Here is a 15137-nt window from a genome sequence, read left to right as displayed (position 1 = left end):
ACACATTCAGGATTTGCAGGAGAAAATTATGTTGCATATCCTAATGTGTTGGCAGGAAGAATGCTACGTAAAATTATTTTTTTGCCATGTTTTTGTTGTGTATTTCCCCCCACTGATTAGTAAGGGTGACATACGCTGCAAGAATTGACATTATGCAGATTTTAATCTGCTGCAAATCTGCAAGGAAAAAATAAGCAACGTGTGCATGAGACTTCAGGGATCTCATTCACTTTGCTTGTACTGTAAAACCTTACATATTTTTAGTGTGCACATAGCCTAACAGTTAATTGAGGGGAGTTACAGAAACGGAATTAATTTATATTATTGGGCGGCGGAAAATGATAGTTAATGCGGGGAACAGTGCTGCTTATCACTTTATATTTTGATTACTACGTGGCTAATAGCATGTTAATGATGGGGTACATATCTGTATTCAGGGGGCACAGTGCAGGGAAGACATATGTATCTATACAATATATATGACCTTATTATTTTCAGGGCTGCGACAATCATTGTGACAAGACGAGTCATGGCTGGGAGATGTTGACATGAAGGTCTGACCAGATGGAGGAAGCAACAGAAAATTACTCTAATCAGTTGAGACGTCAGAGTGTAGCCTTATTATGTATAGCACAGTCCCTTAGTATATAGTGTACTCCCTTATTATGTATAGCACAGTCCCTTAGTATATAGTTTACTCGCTTATTATGTATAGCACCGTCCTTAGTTAGTTTCCTCTTTTATTATGTATAACACCATTCCTTATAACGTACCATCCTCTCTAGTTATATATGGTGTCGTCCCTTATTATATAGCTTCCTCTGCTGTTATGTACAGTGCTGTCCCTTAGTGTATTCTTGTTATTTTTGTTAGTCACAGCACCCTCTTTTTATCACATAGTCCTCTCTTGTTAAATATGAAATGACTGCTGATGTAGCAGCCGGTGACCAGAAGACCAGCCCATCAGCCGCCTCCACTGGAATAGAAGCTTTCCGATGCTCCATCAGCAGTCATTGAATTCTACATCTGACAAGAGAGGACGCTATGTAACAAAGAAGAGGGCACTATATAATCTGATATGTAAGGGACGGTGCTGTACATAACAACAAAAACGGGCACCGTGTAATAAGGGACAGTAATATACATAATAAAGGAGACTATGTAAGATATATATGTATATATATATATATATATATATATATATATGTATATATATATATATATATATATATATATATATATATATATATATATATATATATATATACATATATATATATACACTGCTCAAAAAAATAAAGGGAACACATAAACAATACAATGTAACTCCAAGTCAATAACACTTCTGTGAAATCTACCTGTCCAGTTATGAAACAACACTGATTGTGAATCAATTTCTCCTGCTGTTGTGCAAATGGAACAGACAACTGGTAGAAATGATAGGCAATTAGCAAGATACCCCCTATAAAGGAGTGGTTCTGCAGGTGCTGACCACAGACCATTTCTCTGTTCTCATCCTTTTTGGCTGTTGTTTTGGTCACTTTTTCATTTTGCCATTGCTCTCAACCCTAGAGGTACAGTAGCATGAGGCGGTGTCTACAGTACAACCCACAGAAGTTGCTCAGGTAGTGCAGTTCATCCAGGATGGCACATCAGTGCCAGTTGTGGCTAGAAGGGTAGCTGTGTCTGTCAGCACAGTGTCCAGAGCATGGAGTAGATACCAGATGTGGAGGGAGCCATAGGAGGGCAACAACCAAGCAGCAGCTCCGTTACCTACTCCTTTGTGCAAGGAGGAACAGGAGGAGGACTGCCAGAGCCCTGCAAAATGACCTCCAGCAGGCCACAAATGTGCATGTGTCTGCACAAACGGTTAGACTCCATGAGGGTGATATGAGGGCCCGACGTCCACAGATGGGGGTTGTGCTCACAGTCCAACCCCGTGCAGGACGCTTGGCATTAGCCACAGAACACCAGGATTGGCAAAGTTGCCACTGGCGCCCTGTGCTCTTCACAGATGAAAGTACGTTCACACTGAGCACATGTGACAGATGTGGCAGAGTCTGGAGACGCCGTGGAGAGTGATCTGCTGCCTGCAACATCCTTCAGCATGACCGGTTTGGCAGTGGGTCAGTAATGGTGTGGGGTGGCATTTCTTTGGAGGGCCGCACAGCCCTCCATGTGCTCGCCAGAGGTAGCCTGACTGCCATTAAGTACCGGGATGAGATCCTCAGACCTCTTGTGAGCCCATATGCTGGTGCGGTTGGCCCTGGGTTCCTCCTAATGCAGGACAATGCCAGACCTCATGTGGCTGGAGTGTGTCAGCAGTTCCTGCAAGACGAAGGCATTGAAGCTATGGACTGGCTTGCCCGTTCCCCAGACTTGAATCCGATTGAGCACATCTGGGACATCATGTCTCGCTCCATCCACCAACGTCACGTTGCACCACAGACTGTCCAGGAGTTGTCGGATGCTTTAGTCCAGGTCTGGGAGGAGATCCCACAGGAGACCATCCGAAACCTCATCAAGAGCATGCCCAGGCATTGTAAGGAGGTCATACAGACACGTGGAGGCCACACATAATACTAAGCCTCATTTTGACTTGTTTTAAGGACATTACATCAAAGTTGGATCAGCCTGTAGTGTGTTTTTACACTTTAATTTTGGGGGTGACTCCAAATTCAGGCCTCCATTGGTTAATACATTTGATTTCCACTGATGATTTTTGTGTGATTTTGTTGTCAGCACATTCAACTTTATACATAACAAAGTATTCAATGAGAATATTTCATTCATTCAGATCTAGGATGTGTTATTTGAGTGTTACCTTTATATTTTTGAGCAGTGTATATATATATATATATATATATATATTGCGGTAAAGCAATTTGCTTGGCTGTATGCGGAGGTAGACAAGTAACACTGTCTCTTTAAATTCATGGGTTAGTTTATTAAACATTATAAACTAACCTGGAGTCCATAAAGAAAACACAGCCCATTCGGCATGAAGGCAAAAACAAAATACCAAAGTTGTAGCACAGTCCGTATATCGGCCGGCTGCTGGCCACTCAGGGTTAGTTGCTCATGGTTCAGCACAGCACATGCAAGCTCCTTTCTGGAGCAGGGTTTATCCAGACACTGCCCACCTCCTAAGTCAAAAGGCCGGCCCTTTATAGCCCCAAACCACGCCCTGGAGAGGAGATAGGGTGGATGGCGTCCCTCCCAGCACTTAGCCATCCACCTGTAAAGCATGCCCTTGTAAACCTGGCTATTAACCCTCTCTGCACCTAATGTCCAGGAGAAACTTCTATGTTTCACATCACTGAAGCCAATAGTCTCAGTGAAACATATCTCCCCTCCAGTATTTGGCCAGTGACTTTGTCACAATATATATGTGTGGCTATATACAGTTATATGAAAAAGTTTGGGCACCCCTATTAATCTTAAGCTTAATGTTTTATAAAAATTGGTATTTTTGCAACAGCTATTTCAGTTTGATATATGTAATAACTGTTGGACACAGTAATGTTTCTGCCTTGAAATGAGGTTTATTGTACTAACAGAAAATGTGCAATCTGCATTCAAACAAAATTTGACAGGTGCATAAGTATGGGCACCTCACCAGAAAAGTGACATTAATATTTAGTAGATCCTCCTTTTGCAAAAATAACAGCCTCTAGTCGCTTCCTGTAGCTTTTAATGAGTTCCTGGATCCCGGATGAAGGTATTTTTGACCATTCCTCTTTACAAAACAATTCCAGTTCATTTAAGCTTGACGGTCGCCGAGCATGGACAGCCCTCTTCAAATGATCCCACAGATGTTCAATGATATTCAGGTCTGGGGACTGGGATGGCCATTCCAGAACATTGTAATTGTTCCTCTGCATGAATGCCTGAGTAGATTTGGAGCGGTGTTTTGGATCATTGTCTTGCTGAAAGATCCATCCCCTGCGTAACTTCAACTTTATCACTGATTCTTGAATATTATTGTCAAGAATCTGCTGATACTGAGTGGAATCCATGCGTCCCTCAACTTTAACAAGATTCCCGGTGCCGGCATTGGCTACACAGCCCCAAAGCATGATGGAACCTCCACCAAATTTTACTGTGGGTAGCAAGTGTTTTTCTTGGAATTCTGTTTTTTTGCCGCCATGCATAACGCCTTTTTGTATGACCAAACAACTCAATGTTGGTTTCATCAGTCCACAGGACCTTCTTCCAAAAAGAAATTGAATTCTCCAAATGTGCTTTTGCATACCTCAGCCGACTCTGTTTGTGGCGTACTTGCAGAAACGGCTTCTTTCGCATCACTCTCCCATACAGCTTCTCCTTGTGCAAAGTGCGTTGTATAGTTGACCGATGCACAGTGACACCATCTGCAGCAAGTTGATGCTGCAGCTCTCTAGAGGTGGTCTGAGGATTGTCCTGGACTGATCTCACCATTCTTCTTCTCTGCCTTTCTGATGTTTTTCTTGGCCTGCAACTTCAGGCCTTAACAAGAACTGTCCCTGTGTTCTTCCAATTCCTTACTATGTTCCTCACAGTGGAAACTGACAGTTTAAATCTCTGAGACAGCTTTTTGTATCCTTCCCCTGAACAACTATGTTGAATAATCTTTGTTTTCAGATCATTTGACAGTTGTTTTGAGGAGCCCATGATGCCACTCTTCAGAGGAGATTCAAACAGGAGAACAACTTGCAAGTGGCCACTTTAAGTAGCTTTTCTCATGATTGCATACACCTGGCTATGAAGTTCAAAGCTCAATGAGGTTACAAAACCAAAAAAAGTGCTTTAGTACGTCAGTAAAAAGTAGGTAGGAGTATTTAAAACAAGAAAATGATAAGGGTGCCCATACTTATGCACCTGTCAAATTTTGTTTGAATGCAGATTGCACATTTTCTGTTAGTACAATAAACCTCATTTCAAGGCAGAAACATTACTGTGTCCAACAGTTATTACATATATCAAACTGAAATAGCTGTTGCAAAAATACCAATTTTTATAAAACATTAAGCTTAAGATTAATAGGGGTGCCCAAACTTTTTCATATAACTGTATATACAGCTCTGGCAAAAATTAAGAGACCACTGCACAGTTTTCTAAAAATCACCATCTCTACATGTCTGACAGCCATTCCATTCCAGGGTCAGTTAAATTCCAACCAAAGTACACCTCATTCTACTTAATGTGCTTCTGATTAGGTGATCACCTGAACCAAATCTTATGTAACGAGGGAAAGTATAAAAAACACTGCTGTCGTCTTCACATTCCTGTTGCAATAGGACAAGCTGGATGGCAAAACAAGTGCTAGGAATAGCCCAAAAGTAATTTGAATGAAAAAATAACTTTTAACCATGTGAAAGGAGTTGAAAAGAAAAGTCTTGAGTGAGGAAAAGAAGGGCTCAATTCTGGCTTTACTAGCAGAGGGATACAGTTAGTGTCATGTTGCCTCCATCCTTAAAATTTCGAATACGGCAGTCCATTACAACAAGGTCAAGCAGCAGACATTGGGGACAACAAAACTACATACCGGCAGAGGCCGAAAGTGACTCTCCACTGACCGGGATGACTGTCATCTTATTCAAATGTCACTCAGCAACCGAAGGATGTCATCAAGTGACCTACAAAAGGAATGGCAAATGGCAGCTGGGGTGAAGTGCACGGCAAGAACAGTTCATAATAGGCTCCTAGAGGCAGGCCTCAAGTCATGTAAAGCTAGAAAAAAGCCTTTCATCAATGAGAAGCAAAGGAGAGCCAGGCTAAAGTTTGCCAAAGACCATAAGGATTGGACCATAGAGGACTGGAGTAAGGTAATCTTCTCTGATGAGTCTAATTTTCAGCTTTGCCCAATACCTGGTCGTCTAATGGTTAAACAGAGACCTGGAGAGGCATACAAGCCACAGTGTCTTGCACCCACTGTGAAATTTGATGGAGGATCGGTGATGATCTGGGGATGCTTCAGCAAGGCTGGAATTGGGCAGGTTAATCTTTGCAAAGGACGTATGAATCAAGCCACATACAAGGTTATCCTTGAAAAACACTTGCTTCCTTCTGCTCAGGCAATGTTCCCCAACTCGGACGACTGTTTTTTCCAGCAGGACAATGCCCCATGCCACACAGCTAGGTCAATCAATGTGTGGATGAAGGAGCACCATATCAAGACCCTGTCAAGGCCAGCCCAATCTCCAGACCTGAACCCAATTGAAAACCTCTGGAATGTAATCAAGAGGAAGATGGAAAGTCACAAGCCATCAAACAAAGAAGAACTGCTTAAATTTTTGTGCCTGGAGTGGCATAAGGTCACCCAAAAGCAGTGTAAAAGACTGGTGGAAAGCATGCCAAGAAGCATGAAAGCTGTGATTAAAAATCATGGTTATTCCACCAAATATTGATTTCTGAACTCTTCCTGAGTTAAAACATGAGTATTGTTGTTTCTAAATGAATAAGAACTTGTTTTCTTTGCATTATTTGAGGTCTGAAAGCACTGTTTCTTTTTTATTATTTTGACGATTTCTCATTTGCTGCAAATAAATACATAACTTTTAGCTTTGAATTTCGGAGACATGTTGTCAGTAGTTTATAGAATAAAACAACAATGTACATTTTACACAAAAATATACCTATAAAGAGAAAAATTCAGAGAAAATTAAAATTATGCAGTGGTCTCTTAATTTTTGCCAGAGACGTATATATACACCAGGAGACGTGGAGGGGCAGTAGGAGGGCAACAACCCAGCAGCAGGACCGCTACCTCCACCTTTGTGCAAGGAGGAACAGGAGGAGCACTGCCAGAGCCCAGCAAAATGACCTCCAGCAGGCCACAAACGTGCATGTGTCTGCACAAACGGTTAGAAACCGACTCCATGAGGGTGGTATGAGGGCCCGACATCCACAGATGGAGGTTGTGCTCACAGCCCAACACCGTGCAGGAAAATTGGCATTTGCCACAGAACACCAGGATTGGCAAAGTCGCCACTTGCGCCCTGTGCTCTTCAGAGATGAAAGCAGGTTCACACTGAGCACATGTGACAGACGTGACAGAGTCTGAAGACGCCGTTGAGAGCGATCTGCAGCCTGCAACATCCTTCAGCATGACCGGTTTGGCAGTGGGTCAGTAATGGTGTTGGGTGGCATCCTCCATGTGCTCGCCAGAGGTAGCCTGACTGCCATTAAGTACCGGGATGAGATCCTCAGACCCCTTGTGAGACCACACGCTGGTGCGGTTGGCCCTGGGTTCCTCCTAATGCCAGACCTCATGTGGCTGGAGTGTGTCAGCAGTTCCTGCAGGATGAAGGCATTGAAGCCATGGACTGAATCCAATTGAGCACATCTGGGATATCATGTCTCGCTCCATCCACCAACGTCACGTTGTACCACAGACTGTCCAAGAGTTGGCGGATGCTTTAGTCCAAGTCTGGGAGGAGATCCCACAGGAGACCATCCGCAACCTCATCAGGAGCATGCCCAGGCATTGTAGGGAGGTCATACAGGCACGTGGAGGCCACACACAATACTGAGCCTCATTTTGATTTGTTTTAAGGACATTACATCAAAGTTGGATAAGCCAGTAGTGTGTTTTTCCACTTTAATTTTGGGGGTGACTTCAAATCCAGGCCTCCATTGGTTAATAAATTTGATTTCCATTGATGATTTTTGTGTGATTTTGTTGTCAGCACATTCAACTTTGTACAGAACAAAGTATTCAATGAGAATATTTCATTCATTCAGATTTAGGATGTGTTATTTGAGTGTTCCCTTTATTTTTTTGAGCAGTATATATATATAGCTTTATCACCATAAAAGGAGGTGGGCCCAGACACATTTCTTGCACAGGGGCCCCAAGCTGTTGGTGTCCGCCCCTGTATATACACACACATAGCGGTTGAAATAAGTATTGAACACGTCACCATTTTCTAAGTAAATATATTTCTAAAGGTGCTATTGACATGAAACTCTCACCATAAATTAAGTTATGTGGAATAATGAGAAATGACACAGGGAAAAAGCATTGGACACGCTTACTGAAATTTAAATACTTTGTGCCATACCCTTCGTTGGTGATTACAGCTTCAAGACACCTCTTGAATGGAGAAACTAGTCGCATGCATTGCTCAGGTGTGATTTTGGCCCATTCTTCCACACAAACACTCTTCAAATCCTTAATGTTCCCTTGGATCCTCCTGTGAACTCTGAGCTTTAGTTCCTTTCCTTCCACAAATTTTCTATTGGATTCAGGTCAGGTGATTGGCTGGGCCAATGTAGCAGCTTTATTTTCTTTTTCTGAAACCAATTGAGTGTTTTCTTGGCTGTGTGTTTGGGATCATTGTCTTGCTGTAATGTCCACCCTCGTTTCATCAGATTTTTATCAAGAATGTCTTTGTACATTTGTCCATTCATCCTTCCTTCAATTATATGAAGTTTGCCAGGGCTGTATGCTGAAAAACAGCCCCACACCATGATGTAATTTCTCATTATTACACATAACTTAATTTATGGACATCAATGGATTGAATTATTTGCCTGTGTGGATTAGATTGCTTGTTATCGACATCTGGTGAGAATTTCATGTCAATAGCACCTTTAGAAATAAACTTACTTAGAAAATTGGCGACGTGTTCAATACTTATTTCACCCGCTGTAATAAATAGCAAAATTGCTTTCTTTATTCCAGGATTCATAGTACATAGCATGAATCTGACTCCGAAACCCATTGCCTACATAAATACCCTCTTACCTGATACCAACTCTGGGCTCCCGGTGCCTGGCAGCGCTCTCGTAACCACGTTATTTTTTCCTTCCTCTGGCGTTTTGGTTCCTGGCTACCATCCTGGATCACGTGGAAGCAGCAGCAGTTCCCAGGAGATTTATCATTATACCTCTATCAGTGTTGTGCCTGCTGCACAACACCGTAAGGTGAGTACATTACCACTCACCTCTGCTATTTACTTAGTAGCGCTCTCATTTCTTTTTTATTGCACACAGTCAAGGCACCCAGTGCCAGAGGTAGCAAAACAACACCAAAACATCTTTAAACATCCACCATATTTCACTGTAGTTATTGTGTTCTTTTCTTTGTAGGCCTCCGTTTGTTTTTGGTAAACAGTAGAATGATGTGCCTTACCAAAAAAGCTCTATCTTGGCTCATTTGTCCACAACATGCTTTCCCAGAAGGATTTTGGCTTACGTACATTATGGCAAACTGCAGTCTAGCTTTTTTACGTCTCTGTGTCAGTAGTGGGTTCCTCCTTGGTCTCCTGCCATAGCGTTTCATTTCATTCAAATGTGGATGGATAGTTTGTGCTGACACTGATGCAACCTGAGCCTGCAGGACAGCTTGAATTTCTTTGGAACTTGATTTGGGCGGCTTATCCACCATCCGGACTATCCTGCGTTGCAACGTTTTATCAATTTTTCTCTGCCATCTACGTCGATTAGCTACAGTACAATGAGTTGTAAACTTCTTAATTAAGTTGCGCACAGTGGACAAAGGAACATCAAGTTCTCTGGAGATGCATTTGTAACCTTGAGATTGTTCATATTGTTCAACACTTTTAGTTCTCAAGTCCTCAGACAGTTCTCTTCTCATTCTGTTCTCCATGCTTAGTGTGGCACACACAGACACAAAATGCAAAGGTTTAGTCAACTTCTCCCCTTTTTATCTGGTTTCAAGTGTGATTTTCATATTACCCATATCTGTTACTTGCCACAGGTGAGTTTGAACGAGCATCACATGCTTGAAACAAAGTTGTTTACCCACAATTTGGAAAGGAGCCAACACTTTTGTCATCTGGCTTGTGCAACTTTTAACGTGAAAAAGCAAATGAGGGAAAAAAAGAGCAAAGCAAAAAATTCAGCCAAAAAATCGACAGTCAATCAAAATAAACGAGATACATTGATTTAAATTGTTTCCGATTTTGGAAACTCGATTAGGAAGACGGTGCATCGGTCCTGGAAGTACTGCAATACCAGGTCAATGCGTGGAGTGGACAGAGTAAGCTCTTTTTCCAACTCGCTGTTCTAAAAATCCATTTAATATATGGTCCCCTACGTATCAGATATTAGACTTATAAGAACAGATTTTTTGATTGCATATAATCTTTTATTAGCAGTCGTAAATAAGTTAACAGTGTACAGTGCCGCAGCCCAGTACACACATAATTCTACATCATTTGTACATAACATAAGAATACGACACACTAACTAGACATCACACTCTTATTCTACACAAAACACTTAAACTGATAAGAACAGATTTCTTTTTGATTGAATCTAATCTTTTATTTACTACAATTGATCTTAGCCAAAAGGCCGAGAAGTGATAACCTGAATTGGTTTCGGCCTAGCGCTGCACCTTGCTCTTCAGAAGACACCCTTTATGGAGAAAGGCAAAAGGACCCCCCTTAGGGAGACATGTTGTCAAACACTAGACCACTTAAATGCCACAACTTTGCTGCTTGTTGCAGCTGCAACCCACAGGTTTTAGATCTGCATATCTTCACCCATTTTAAAACACTCTAAAGGCCCTGTCACACATAACGAGATCGTTATTACGTCACTGTTTTGGGATCGCTTGAGAGTCGTTTCGTGATCGCTGGGGAGCTGTCAAACATTCAAAACATCTCGGCGGTTGTTGGGACGCTTTCACACAGCAGCTATTTCAACGATCCACACCTTGATAGGGACTGTACTGTGTCACAAAAGCGTGCATAAAATTACTTTTCCGCACCCCCTCATCTCCGGTGGACGCTACTGCATCAGGAAAAAGACCAGATGTACGACCAGTCACAGCCGGAGAACGCTACAACGATCCGCAAAATCAGGACTCAGTCAAATGAACGGATATCAACAGCCCGGAGAATTCTGCTAGGATCTGCAATCCAGCACAAGGTCAGAAACAAAGGATGGAATCGCTATTCTGTTGCCTTCTTTATGCACGGCGGAAAATGAGAATGCTGTAGCGACCACCAATCGGGGAAGAGGGGCGCGGAAAAGTCCAATTTATGCACGCCTACGTGTCTCAGTTCTGAATCGCTAACGAGGTCGTTGATAAGGTGTCAAATACAGCGATGCACACAGCCCAGCGGGAGCGCAACGACCCAGGAATGGTCCAGGAAGCTTTGTAACGATCAGCGATCTCACAGCAGGGGCCTGATCGCTGCTACCTGTCAGACATAACGAGATCGCTATTGCGTCACAAAAACCGTAACGTATCAACGATCTCGCTAGCCATCTCGTTATGTGTGACGGGGCCTTTACCCCCCTGCTGTTCCCATGCACTTCAACACAAGGGCGAGGGAGGAGAACCAATTAACGAACAAATGAGCAGCTGTCTTTCCTTAGCATTAGTGGTGCTGATTACCTACCTGCTGCAGGTTGTTCAGCAGACTGAAGATGGCAGCTGCCACATAGCCAGATAAAGGTCAGGGGCGCATTGGGACACGCACAGTGTTCCATGCACACATTCCATCTACTGCAAGCAGTCTACCTGCCTGACTGAAAACCAGTAGGACGCTTACATAGACAGACATAAGCAGCACTTTAAAACAACACCACAGACCAAACTTTTTTATACATTTTTTATAACCCACAGACAGAAAATTAAAGAAGTCAGTGCACCACCAGTGGGAGATATTTCACTAAAGAAATCGCAGCAGTACCAAAAACAAATTTAAAGCTCGTGGTACTCAGCAACACCTTGAATTAAAACAGCAGCAGTTAATGACAAGGGCACTGGCTAAGTAGGTGGTGTGTGCACCTAATGTGCAGGAGAAACTTCCATGTTTCACATCACTGAGGCTAACAGTCTCAGTGAAACATATCTCGCTTCCGACACACTGCCAGTGACTTTGTCACATATTCCTCCCCTCTGCCCAAAGCCGGGGGTTTTGGCGCCTTCACTCGTTAGACAGGGAAGTCTGGACAGGGCATCTGCATTACCATGTAACTTCCCATGTCTGTGCTCCACCAAAAAACTAAAGTCCTGGAGGGCCAGGAACCACCTGGTCACAAGGGTATTTTTCCCCATCCTCTCCCTCATCCATCTTAGGGGAGCATGGTCTAAGACCAGTCTGAATTTGCGGCCTAACAAGTAGTATCTAAGGGTGTCAACCGCCCACTTGACGTCCAGGCACTCCTTTTCCACAATTGCATAGTTCTTTCGCAGGCCAAGAGTTTTCTACTCAGATAAAGAATGGTATGTTCCTCCCCATTTACCTCTTGGGATAAGACTGCTCCTATGCCGATGTCTGAGGCATCCGTCTGGAGCACACACTCTTTATGGAAGTCAGGCGCTATCAAGACCGGCAGGTTACACAGGGCGTGCTTCAGTTGTTGGAACGCGAGATCTCTGCCTCAGAAGACCACTTGGCCATAGCCGTCTTCATACCTCTAAGCAGGTCAGTTAGGGGTGCCGCTATTGTGGCAAAATTCGGGATAATATCCCACAATTCCCAGAAAAGCCCGTACCTGTTTCTTGGAGGCCAGTTGCAGGCAATTCTGGATTGCCTCCACCTTGTTCATTTGCAGTTTTATTTTGCCCCTTCCAACAACGTAGCCCAAGTATTTTGCCTCTTCTCTTCCTATAGCACATTTTCTTGGGTTTATGGTAATCCCGGCATTTCTCAAGGCATCCAGTACTGCCTGGACCTTCTGCAGGTGGTTCCCCAATCTGGGCTGAAAATCACGATGTCATCTAGGTAAGTGGCAGCATATTTATTATGTGAGCCTAGTATCTGGCCCATGGCCCTCTGGAAGGTAGCTGGGGCTCCCTGTAGTCATAAAGGCATCCTGGTGTATTGAAAATACCCGTCGGGGGTAGAGAAGGCCGTTTTCACCTTGGCACCTGGGGACAGGAGAATTTGCCAGTACCCTTTGGTCAGGTGCAGGGTAGTGATGTACCTGACAGGCCCCAGTCTCTCAATAAGTTCATCAACCCGGGGCATCTGGTAGGCATCAAACTTGGACACTTCGTTTAGCTTCCTGTAATCGTTACAGAAGTGCCATTCTCCGTCCGGCTTGGGTACAAGAACAATAGGGCTGGACCAGCCGCTCTTAGACTCCTCGATAACGCAGAGACTTAACATTCTCCTCACCTCCTTGGAGATGTCGGTGGGCTTCGGGAATTAGATACGGTCTCTGGTTCCCCCGTACATGCGGTTCCGTCAATATCTCATGCTCCACAACTTGTGTACATCCGGGCAATTCTGAGAACAGGTCTTGGTTTCTCAACAGGAGCTCTAGGCACTGTTGTTTTTGGACTGGTGATAGTGTCTCTGCCACTGTGACATCCTCGACCATGGCTTCAGGATTTGCTCCTAGACGCGTGGCTTCCACCGGTTCCCTGTCCCGCCACGGCTTAAGCAAGTTGATGTGGTAGAACTGGTACGGCTTTCTTCTACCCGGCTGGTGGATTTTGTAATTTAACTTCACTCAGCTTCTCGACCACCTTGTATGGCCCTTGCCATTTAGCCAGAAACTTACTCTCGACCGTGGGTACTAACACTAACACCCAGTCTCCCGGGCTGAATTGTCTCATCCTTGAGGCCCGATTGTAGACCCTTGTCTTGGCTTCTTGTGCCTGTAGAAGGTTCTCTTTCACAATTGGCATCACCCTCTCTATCCGGTCCTGCATCTGGGCCACATGCTCGATGATGCTCCGGTGGGGTGTAACCTCTGTTTCCCAGGTCTCCTTGGCTATGTCCAGAAGTCCCCAAGGGTGTTGTCCGTATAGCAGCTCAAACGGCGAGAACCCCATAGAGCTCTGAGGAACTTTGGGGAACTTCCCTAATGGGGAACATCAGGTACAGCAGTAGGCAATCCCAGTCTCGCCCATCCTTCTCCACTACCTTCTTCAACATCGACTTCAAAGTCTTGTTGAATCTCTCAACCAGTCCGTCCGTCTGCGGATGGTATACAGACGTCCAGAGTTCTGCAATTTGGAGAGCCTTACACAACTCTCTCATCACCTTCGACCTAAAAGGAGTTCCCTGATCCGTCAGGATCTCCTTTGGCAGACCCGTCCGGGAGAAAATATGCACCAGCTCTCTGGCTATACTTCTGGCAGAGGAATTTCTCAATGGTACCACTTCTGGATACCTAGTTGCATAGTCCAATACATTGAAGATGTATTATGCCCCCGGGTGGACTTCACCAGGGACCAGACAAAGCCCATGGCAATCCATTAAAATGGGACCTCTATCATAGGTAATGGTACTAGGGGACTCCGGAAATGGAGCACGGTAGAAGTTAGCTGACAGGTGGGACAGGACCGACAGTAGTTCACAATCTCACAGTGACATCCAGGCCAGTAGTACCTCTGTAGAACCTGCTCCCAAGTCCCAAGATGCCTACCCAAGATGTGAGAATGGGCCAGGTCTAACACTCTAAGCCTATAGGGTCCCGGTACTACCAACTGCTCTATCACTTACCCTTTTGGGTTAGTGACCCGATAAAGAAGTTCCGCCCAGACACCGCCAAATCCGGAACCTCGGCCTCCGGGGTCACCATCTCGTCATCGTCACTCACAAAGACACACAGGGGGAACTCATCTGCTTCTGACTGCGATGGTGATGCATCATGGTGTAACCGGCTCTCGGTCTCGGTCGAGACACTTGGCACCCCCGCTGTCTGCCACAAGTCCCCGAACAGACTGATGTCCCGCCCTATTATCACCAGATGAAGCATATCCTTGACCACCTCAACCTCATGGGACTCAGCTCCACAGCCAATGTGTATAGTCACTCTGGCAATAGGATAATCCTTGGCGTCCCCATGAGTGCTCCACACACCCATGTTTTTCCCGAGGATCAACTGATGTGGGAGTGTGGCCCTTATGAGAGTCATCAAGCTCCCTGAGTCCAGGAGTCCTGCCACCAATACCCCATTAATGGTCACGGGACACGACTGTGGCCCTTCGCTGGGCTGATAGTCCACAATGAAGGTGGGGTAGACACAGTGGGAACAGCGGTGTCCTAGGTTACAGTCCATTTGTTCAGAGGCCAGGGGGCATCGGGCAGCAAGATGGTCTGGGTCGTGACACCTCCAACAAATAATCTTTCCCGCAGGGACCTTGGGCATCACCTCCCCCGCCCCTTTGAACCTTGGATGCACCACCCCCTTTTGGGCCTCTGTCCGCGATTGGG

General features: G+C 44.6%; 1 protein-coding gene and 1 pseudogene across 7 annotated transcripts in view; both read right to left on the bottom strand.

The window, feature by feature from the left end:
• Positions 1-15137, bottom strand: part of BCAS3 (BCAS3 microtubule associated cell migration factor) — a 1370469-nt gene that overhangs the window by 1187037 nt on the left and 168295 nt on the right. The window lies entirely within an intron of this gene.
• On the bottom strand, positions 9930-10093 carry LOC141255046 (U2 spliceosomal RNA; annotated as a pseudogene).

The sequence above is a fragment of the Phyllobates terribilis genome, unplaced genomic scaffold (genome assembly GCF_046119375.1).
Source record: "Phyllobates terribilis strain yellow unplaced genomic scaffold, ASM4611937v1 Scaffold_2__4_contigs__length_985480577, whole genome shotgun sequence".
NCBI lineage: Eukaryota > Metazoa > Chordata > Amphibia > Anura > Dendrobatidae > Phyllobates > Phyllobates terribilis.
This window is presented reverse-complemented; position numbering and strand designations above follow the sequence as displayed.